Source organism: Perissodus microlepis, chromosome 7 (genome assembly GCF_051167445.1).
Source record: "Perissodus microlepis isolate ML-2025 ecotype Zambia chromosome 7, ASM5116744v1, whole genome shotgun sequence".
NCBI lineage: Eukaryota > Metazoa > Chordata > Actinopteri > Cichliformes > Cichlidae > Perissodus > Perissodus microlepis.
Genome location: NC_140467.1, coordinates 62,388,650 through 62,399,054, shown reverse-complemented (window position 1 = coordinate 62,399,054; position 10,405 = coordinate 62,388,650).

The window sequence follows — 10,405 nt, the reverse complement described above, 5'->3', positions numbered from 1 at the left end:
CTGAACACTGAAAGGCTCAGACGGTTTGCATCAGTGCGGTTCTCAGACTCGGAGAAACTCTGCGAGACATTTAGTTTGAAGTTTTCCATTAAAGCTTTTAACGTTTGGCTCCTTTTTTCCCCAGTTTGTTGTAAGTGCTGCTGGACTGATTGAACATTTGGTTCGTCACAGCTCGGAGGCCTAAATCCAAACAGACTCAGATGCCTGTGTGATAACATCTGAGAGAAAGAGGCAGGCAGGGACCCTGGGAGAGAGAGGGGAGCTCGTGTTACTCCCGATGAACTCATCTGCTCTACACAAATCCTCATCTTCTGCCACACCACATGTTTTATGCTTTCCATCGTTTTAAAGTGGTGTCAGTGTTTCCAAATGTAGCCTCAATCAGTAATAAGTGTAGTGATAACTCTTATTAGCAGCAGGATCCTCATTGCTCTGTCACTTTCATGTTCCCATTGTAGAAGCCAGTAAGTATTTCCCAGGAACACCGGAAACCAACCAACGCTCCATAGCTGGAATACCAGTTAATTAACAGATTTTAAAAATGTAATCATCATTTGAAAAGCTTTTTTAAGGACAGTGCCAAAAATGATAAATATGAGATGTTCCACTGCAGGGATGAGTCAGAAACTGGATATGTGGCTCAGGATTCAGAGACTTTCTCAGCTCCCTGAGGGTCATAAGTCTACGTCTCTGCAGAACCCTGATGATTGATCCTCAGTCAAAGTAACCGTGGTGTTAGATGTGGCTGGGCTACATTTGGGGCAATGTAAGTAATTCCAGCCGACCACATCTAACAGCTGACGAATCCCTACTTGCGGTCTGCAGACAACCTTTGGTCTTGGATCAGGTGGTGCAGCCCTTTACTTATACCCAGTGATCACTTTTGCATGTCCGAGACTATTATTTGAATTTCAGATTACAAACATGAGACATTCCAACCCTGACTTCTGAGCTTTTTCTTTTTGGTTTCTTGTCACCCAAGAACGGCCTTTCTGGAAGCGTAAATGAAATATAGACCAGGAAGATGTTGGAAACCTCATCATACTGAGACGAAAAGAGGGAAGAGAGATAATGGTTGGTGGGAGGCCAAGAAGGGGGGCGAGGAGAGCATGGAGATTGAAATTTACACGAGTGAGCAAAGCAAACGGGGGTGGGAGGTGGGGCAGTTCTCTTTTCAGATTCTTCCAGGCCATGTGAAAAGCGAAGACAGGGAGACAGAGGGGGAATGCGAGCGTGAATGAGTCTGTCCTCAGACCTACTGTGTGCCAGCGCTGCGCGGCGTTGGCACAGAGACATCTTTGTCAGAGACTAACGAGCTGAGGGCCGCTTCATTCTCCCACCTCAAATGAGCATCTGTTTACAGAGGGCCTTTACACTGAACACAGGCCGACAGTCAGGCGTCTGTTTGCTGTTATTGCTTCTCTATCACCACCAATCATCAGTTAATCACCTGTCACATGACAGGCAAAAATACAGTTCCAGTAATTATTATGATATAACAACTCTGCTTTACACAAATAGAGCTTAAAGCACAAGTCATGACACAAAGACAAGTTGGTGAAACCAAAATATATGAAAGGAAAAATTTAAACAGATTGTTGTTATCCATGGAGATAGTCAATATTCATTTCATCTTTATGAACTTAAAGTAGAATGGGAGGCAGAGCCTTCAGCTTTCAGGCCCCTCTTCTGTGGAACCAGCTTCCAGTTTGGATTCGTGAAACAGACACTATCTCTACTTTCAAGATTAGGCTTCAAACTTTCCTTTTTGCTAAAGCATATAGTTAGGGCTGGACCAGGTGACCCTGAATCCTCCCTCACTAGCAAAATGTGAGCAAAATCCAGTCTGATTTACAGAAAACTAAAGAAAAAGGTGCAGATTTGTTACACTTGTTTCTTATAAAATTTAGTTTGCTTTTCATCTCAGTCACAGTTAAAGACAGCCACAGTAGACAGCTGGGCAAAGTAAGCAAATGCCTGTTGTCATCGTCACCAAAGCTGCTTGGAGTCAGGCGTTCCACGTAAGGAGATGCGATGTGTGGATTAGCGCTGCTCCTCGCTATAAACAAAGTCTGGATGCAAATTTTGGATCATTGATCAACCTCCAAAAGACCTAAGGCTAAAAAATATACTGAAGGAAAACGTTTTGAATCTGAGTTAAAAGTTTACAAGTGCACGAGTAATGAAGCTTCTTCAGCTTCATGCATTCCAGTATGTGCTTTAATAGCAAGTGTATGTGTCAGACGACTCCATCAGGCTCCGCAGGAAGGCAGGAGTGTGAAAGAAACTGGGATCTTGTTGAGTTTGCCAGCAAACAGGTTAGCTTCACAAAGTCTGTCACCCTGGCAACTGACCTGGGATTTAAGTTAGCTCTACTTCTTTCAGTAAACTGCTTCTGCTTTCTGGAACAGGTCCGAGGAAAGGCTGGTGGGTGAAAAACAGAAACGAACAGTACTGTCCAAATCTCCTTAGGTACCCCCTCATTTCTTTGTATTTCACTTCCAAGGAGCCAGACTTTCTTGTAATGTTTTTTGGACATCAGCTGCTTTTTTACTGATTTTTAGTCCAGACCTCGTTCCTCGTTTGCAGAGGAATGTCTTCTTTTGTTTGTTAAGCCATCTACTGACCTACAAATCATTCAAGTAAAAACAGAAAGAAAAGCACCTAACAAAGGATGAAAATGTGAAAACCTACAAGAAATCAATTTTAAATTGAAAAACACATCATTTGTTCCCATTTTGAGATGATTCTACAGAAAACACCAAACATAGCAAAATGTCACAGAAATAAAATTGTATTTTTGCACCAACGAGGTGATTCCCAAAGAGCTGTTAGCAGAAAACTGAACAAGGGAAGGACAAAAGAAGAAGCAGCTGACGTAAAAACTATCTACAGTAGATACATCTGGACCCTCAGCTGATTCAGTTCAGTTCAATTCAATTTTATTTTATTTATTTATTTATAACAATTGTCCTAAGGTGCTTTATACTGTGAGGTAAAGACAATAATACAGAGAAAACCCCAACAAGCAACCAATCCCCTCTGAGCAAACACTTGGCAACAGTTGGAAGGAAAAACTAGTTTTTAACAGGAAGAAACCTCCCAAAGAACCAAGCTCAGGGGGGGACGGCCGCCTGCACGACCAGCTGGAGTTGAGGGGAGGGAAACGGGACGAAGACACATTGAGCCTTCGTAAAGAAGGAAACAGGGAGAAAATGCTGAGGTATGCCTCATTACACAAGAACTGGACTTAAAATCAGTGTCAGCAGGTCTGACAGAGCGATGAATTTAAATTTGACATGTTTGGTTAAAATCAGGGCAGCACAGCGGCATGGTTGCCTCACAGCAAGAAGGTCCTGAGTTCAATTCCACCATCAGGCCGGGATCTTTCTATGTGGAGTCTGCATGTTTGTGGGTTCTTTCTGGATACTCCGGCTTCCTCCCACAGTCCAAAGACACGCAGTTAGTGGGGACAGGTTAATTGGAAACTCTAAATTGCCCATAGATGTGAATGTGAGTGCGAATGGTTGTCTGTCTCTGTGTGTTAGCCCTGCGACAGACCGGCGACCTGTCCAGGGTGTGCCCTGCCTCTCACTCCAAGACAGCTGGGACAGGCTCCAGCCTCCCCAGGCAGTCATACCAAATACTGACTGTTTGACTGTGTTTGTTAGAATTGTACAAACGCTGTGTTTGCCTTACAAACTGTTTTTCAATGTATCTTTTCTCATTTATTGCACCTATTTCCCATTTTCCTAGTAAAACATAAAGAAATGAGGGGTGGCTATACAGAATTTTTTCCTTAATACTCAGTTAAATATTACCTAAACAGCCCTGCATGATGAAGCAGGCTAGTCCAACAACAAGAATAGAGATAAGAGCCCAAGAAAGACAGAGGATATGACTAATAATGGACAGGTAAACCTAACCAGACTCTAATAAGGGCAGGGAATGAACAAAGCAGGAAGTATAAACACAGAAAGCCTCATGAGGAACTAATCTCCAAAACAAAACAGGAAGCAAACTGAAGAGCAGATATGTAGAAGCTGAAGAGGCTCAGAAACACAGGGACAATACAAAATAACTATTAAGACTTACAGCCAGCAATAAACAAGAGACATGGCAAAGATTATGATAAAGAGAGTCATTTCAGTTTTTCTTTCCACTGCTGCATTTCTAGGAAGCCCCTGTTAACAGCTGAACATGAGCTGAAACTGAGCAGAAGTCCTTATCTGTGCCTGTGTGTGAGGAAGTTGAAATATGTAGCTGGCTTCCTGCTGGAGACGCTATTTCAGAGAAGGCTGACCAATCTACACCGAGCAAAGGAAGAGATGCAAAGATGCAAAAGCCCAAATCTGATGAGGTTAAAATGGTTAAACTTTACAAAGTCTTCAAATAGTTTAAGAAAAGTCACGAAATATTAATCTCCCGGGAATCCTAGAGGATGCTGTGGTATGTAGATTAAAACAAACAGGAAGCATCAGCGTGTTGCAGTACATTGCTCTTCCCTGTAGTCAGCTGGATTCCCAAACTAGTAAAGCTGTTTTCCTGACTTGCTTGTGTTTTGTCTATTTGCATGTGTTCATTTCAGAGTGTCCAGCTTTCTAAGCCACCCTATATAAACAATTTGCATCCAAAACAAATAAGGGGAATTCTTCTCCAGAACTTCAAATGCTGAAGTCACTGTTTACTGTATACAAGTGCTACCATTCAGTCAGATCTCCAGTCTAAAGGCCCAACACAGATTCAAAGAGACTGAAAACAAACTGTACCGGTATGAAAATGAAAGCTCACAGCGCTCATAAAAGACAATTAAACAAACCCATCTCTGAAACATTTAGCCAGAAATGTGAAAAAGTGTTAACTTTTCTTCAGATTTCAACAAACAGTTCCTAAAGAAATGAAGTATTTATGTTTTATAATTTGATTAAATAAAACACATTAGAAAAGTAGCTTTGTGGCAGTGATTTGAACCTCCTGAGGGAGTGGCAGGTACGGCGTGTCTTATTTAAGCCTTTAACAAATTGGCTCTTCTGTTGTATTTGCTGCTGATCGTGGAGTCAACATGCAAAGATGTGAAAGTCTTCATCGGGGCCTTCATCAGAAAAGGTTGTGGATGCCTGTGCCTCTGGTGGGAGATTAAAAGCTATTCAAATGATTTCAAAATAATTGTTACGAAGCTCATCTGTCGTTGGATTCAAATGTGTCGGGACAAAAAGCGTCTCCGAGGACATCGAGGATATCAGGGACTCTTTGTTGTCATTCACTGTGGTGAAAACATGAAGAACAAGATCCACTAACTCGGGTCTCTGTGCCAATAACAATTAGAGTATGTGTAGGTGTGGCTGTAGCTCAGGAGGTAGAGGAGGTTGGTGGTTCGATCCCTGGCTGCTCCAGTGTGCACGGCTAAGCATTTGGGCAAGACACGGAAGCACATGCTGCTCGCCGATGCGATTAAGTGACGTGAATGTCAGATAGAAAAGCGCTTGTATAAAAAAAGTGCATGTGTGAATCTGTGTGAATGGGTGAACGAGTCAAGTTGTATTTAGGCAACACGTATCTCTCTCCCTCCAGTGTGTCGAACCACAGCATCATCTTACATAATGCTGCTGCTGACCCGCGTTCTGCCGTCTCCCTTGGTTCTGTCTCTTCCTATCGCTCCAGTCGCTCATGTGGCGTCCACGTCTATTTCCTTTTAATTAAACCATAACTCTGGCCTCGTCGTAGATCAGTGACATCTGCTAAAGCAGTTATTCATTTGTTAAGGCCACAGAGGTCACAGCGAAAGGTCAACTGCCTCTGTGCTCTTTATGAGACGGATGGGAGTGGCTCTGCTCTTTAAACCACATCGATTACAAGATGAATTTTTTTGTCTTTCATTTTTTTTATGTTAAAATCATTCATAGCTTCACACAGTGATCCGTAAGTTATGCTTCCATCTGCTTTATTATATTAGGTCTGTTGTAGAGACCTCTTTTATCTCAGCCTCTAAAAAGGAGCATTTGATCATTTCTTGCATAACCAGCCGAGTCGAATATGTTCTTTATATCCTGCAGCTCTGCTGCTCTCTCACTCTGCAGATCTTACACCTGCTGCTGACTGTATTCTGATGCCCACAGTTATCATTTTGACCACTGCAATGTTCCTGTTCTGGAACCAGAAGTGACCATGTTTGGATGAGACCCAGACAGCACCGTCTGACACTGCGGTGTCGGTATTACAGCAGAACGTGGACAGTAAATGTGACTCCATACAGCACGGCGCAGTAATGTATAGCCCATGTGCACTGTGTGGGTGGTGGTAACCCCTGTGTAGCTAAGATCTACCCCTCAGAAGGCACGGGGTGAATACGTAATAAAGCGAATGACCTTTCAGCCCAATTCTATTTTTTCTGCATAATCCATCATTTAAAATTGAATCAAATGAAAAATTGTCTTTTTAAAACTTGTTTTATTACTTTTAATCTTTTAACTTTATGCATCAAGCAAAAATTTAATTATATGCAACAGTCTTTGACTGGAAAGAATTTGTTTAACATTTCAAACTATTTCCTGCAGATTCCAGCACATAAAATAAAACAATGGTTTTTGTTTACACTCACTCTTTCAAATAGATGCGAGTAAAATCAAAGACTCAGCAGCACTGAGTCCTGTCGCTCTTAAATCTATTGTCACCTGTTTAACATGAGTGGGGCGGGTGGAGGTTTGCCCGGTGCAGCAGCCATCATGTCAGTGGGGGGATTCGGGGGTTTCTCTGTGAATGTCACATTCCCGTGGCAGCGTGCTCGGTGTTTGCTCAGATTTGAAGTTTAATTTTTCGCTGTAGAAAGACGTTTTCTTCCCACGCAGTGAACAGCAGACGCTAATGTTTTTGTCACTTTTTGAACACTAAAACTTAAAGTAATATAAGTACATCCACACTTTAAACGCTGCATGGTCGTACTCTCTCCTGTGCTCCATATTATCCATTGGTGATCTGCACACGTCTGTTACCATGGATGTTGCACGCTCGTACGTCACTGTCATGAGACACTCTCACAAACAAAATCACGACGGTTTAGTAACGCAGTAACGCAGCATGCTTACGGAAATGTACTGGAATGTAACAGTAATCGAATTACTTTTTTGCAATAGTAATCCCTTACATTACTCGTTACTTGAAAGAAGTAATCAGATTACAGTTACGCATTACTGCCCACCTCTGCTTGGGTGCATGAGTAGTGTATCTGGAAAGTATCTTTGGCACAAGAGTTTGGGGTTCAAATCCTGACCAGGGCACACATCTAATAAGAGTCTTTAGGATGAAGCATACCGGTTTGGACGCTGCCGGGATTAAAAAGGTCTGTGTCCGTTTTTGAGTAAGTAAGATGTATTGATGAGAAGTAGGGGTGGGCGATATAAACGATATACGATAGAAACGATATAAATTTGGCCAACAATAGAGATTTTGACTATATTGCGATAGCGCATGTTGATGATGTCATCAAGCTGCGCCTGTTTTGGTCAAAAGCATCGCAGCGGCTAAAACCATTATCATCTGCAAATTATGGCGGGCGACAGACATAGCAAAGAGATGAAGCACTTTTGAAATATGGGGAAGGCCAAAAACTGCGCTTCCTCCACTTCCGTAACATTGATTCATTAATGTTGAATTCTCTCGCAGCTGTTCTGTTCCCATGTTGTTGCAGTATATTAATAACTAACCTCGTATTGTGGATGAATAATCTCAGTTGTTCTCCTGACTGAAGTTTGGTCCGTTTACAGCATCCTGCTATGCGATTGCATTTGTCCCTGACCACCAGAATCCCTCACGTTAACTTTTATCGAGTGGAAAAAAAGTTGGCGTTCATCCTCCAGCTTCACTGTGCTAATGTTATGCTAGCATAGCTGTGTCGCTAGCAATCACGCAGAACAACATTATATACCAGGTAGTCCGACTTCAGTAACCCTGCAAACGCCACTGCTGTTTAGTTTTCTGTCTTCATTTATGGTGGAAGTGGTAGCAGAGCTGTACATTTTAATTAGTTTCAAAAATCTCTCAGTAAGAACATGGTATGTCACGTTTAGGTGTAAACTAGCGAGCTAACTTCCTGTTAACTTCTAACTCCGTTAAATTGAATAAATTCTGTTTTCATGGATGTTAATCTTAATTGTTACACCTGGTAAAGCAGCAATGCTGATGATTTAATTAAAGATGAAAGAATTTAGACCGTTTTTAACTCTTAGTGTTCGTTTGACTTTGGGACCTGAATTGGATGGAGTTTTGGACCCAGATTACTCCGCGAAGCTCCTCACTATGGCAGCCGTAATGCTCTGACAATCCATCAAGCAGTGCGGCTTACCAAAGTTGTACTAAAACATTTTTTAACAGATTTCTGCAGGCCTAAATCGGGTCGAGGTCAGTAAGCACAACCAGAATTCATACATAAGGCACACTCTCGATTTTTGAGAAAATTAAAGGATTTTAAGTGTGCCTTATAGTGTGGAAAATACGTTATACAGAAGAAAAGAATATATCGTGATATATATCGTTACCGCACGTGCTTCAAATTATATCACGATATGAATTTTAGGCCATATCGCCCAGCCCTAATGAGAAGCAGGCAATTGGAATGAGTATATGCAATGTGGATGGATGGATCATTTTTCAATACTGAACAGATAATGCTGCATCTTTTAGGATGCATCACGCAACTTGGAAAACAATGTCCATGCTGCCTAATGTCGGCCTGGTCGGATCGTGCAGACAGGGACAGAGTTGTCTCTTGACACATGAGTGTAGTGTACATGAATGCTCACCATTTTCAGGTGCATTAAAATGCTTACCTGTGTGGAAAATGTTGGCGTTTCAATGCACTGTTTAAATACGTCGTGTAGGTAACTTTCTTGTATATTTCCCAATCTGTTGTGCGTAGGCTGATCAGATTCCCCCAAAAAAGAAAAGAAAAGAAAAAAGAAATGGGGGCAAACACTATGTTTATGTGGGACAACATCGGACATGTTAGCAATGCTAGCATGCTATGCTAACATAAAGATAAACTAAAGTATGGTCTTTATACGCTCCTGTATTCTCTTTTATTTCAGTTCTTCCAGCTGCGTTTCTGTCTGGTAATCATCGCTGGATTTCAATATGGATGAATCCATACATTGTTGTATATGTTATAAGCCATATCTGACAATTTCAGCATTTTTTCAGCCAGCTATGATGTGCTCTGCTGCTCCATGCCATTTTTTTGCCTTGTGTGAAACCGTAGAGACAAAAACTGCATTTGCCAGTATAAACTGCTGATTCATTTCTTTGTGATCGTTTCCATCTTATTTATTAAAAACTGCAAACCTGTGACTTTTTGGTGACTTTCCCATTAGACCGACTGTATTGCTTCCTTTACATGCACCGGGTAAAAGCCAGAAAAGTGCACATCCTGCAGAGCCGGTGAAATGTGGGACACTGTCTTGATATATGGGGGCAGGGGGACAAATGCATAAAAATCTTGTGCAGTCCCACATAAAGAGGGACATCTGATCACCCTGGTCATGTGTTAGCATGGGTAGGTAGTTGCTTCAGTTACTCACCTGAAAGCTGAGACTAGTTTAACCTGCTTTGCATTCGCCTGTTGCTGTTTGAGTTTGCCGAATCTTATTGATAATCTGTGGTTTTTGTCCATCACATCGCTGATACCGTCGTCCTGTCTGTATGTGGTTAATTACACTCATGTATCCACATTTCTCTGTAGTTGTTTTGCTACTTCATGAAAATAATTCTTCTTCTCTTTTAGTTTTTTTTGTCTTTAGTTTTAGAAACTACTGGAATCGTGTGAATCCCCCTCGTTTTCCAGAGTAAAGAAGTTGAAGGCCGTTTGGTGACTCTGGGCTCGTAGCTAGTCTTGTAGGATGAAAAATTACAGCCAGTTTGCACACTGCTTATGTAACATAGTAGAGTACTGGACCTAGTTACACCAGTGTTTGACAAGGTCAGTTCATCTACACGAGCGAGCGCAGAAGAGTGGATAAATTTGAGAAATTCAGTCTTTGCGAGTGTACGGTGTGTGGCTTCTTTTTTTTTTCTAACTTGGTAGTCAAATGATAGATTTCCCGTGCAGTCACTCGACAGTGACACTTTTACCATATAGGGACTGAGCTCAGAGGACGGGGCAGAGGGTAAAGGGAAACGAAGTCCAACATGCAAAAGTCAAGCATGCGATTTTTTTGTCCCCTTGAAAGGTCTGCTGCCTCGTGGAACCGGTCTTCTTCTTCTTCTTCTGCTTTTAAACTTTACAGTGAAACCGGCAAGCAGAAGTCGCCACATAAAAGACTCAGCAGCATCCTGATTCTCTCAGAATGAATCGAGAGCTGCTGCAGAGACCAGAATGTACCGAAATGAGGAAGCTGATTGTAATTGCAATGAGATA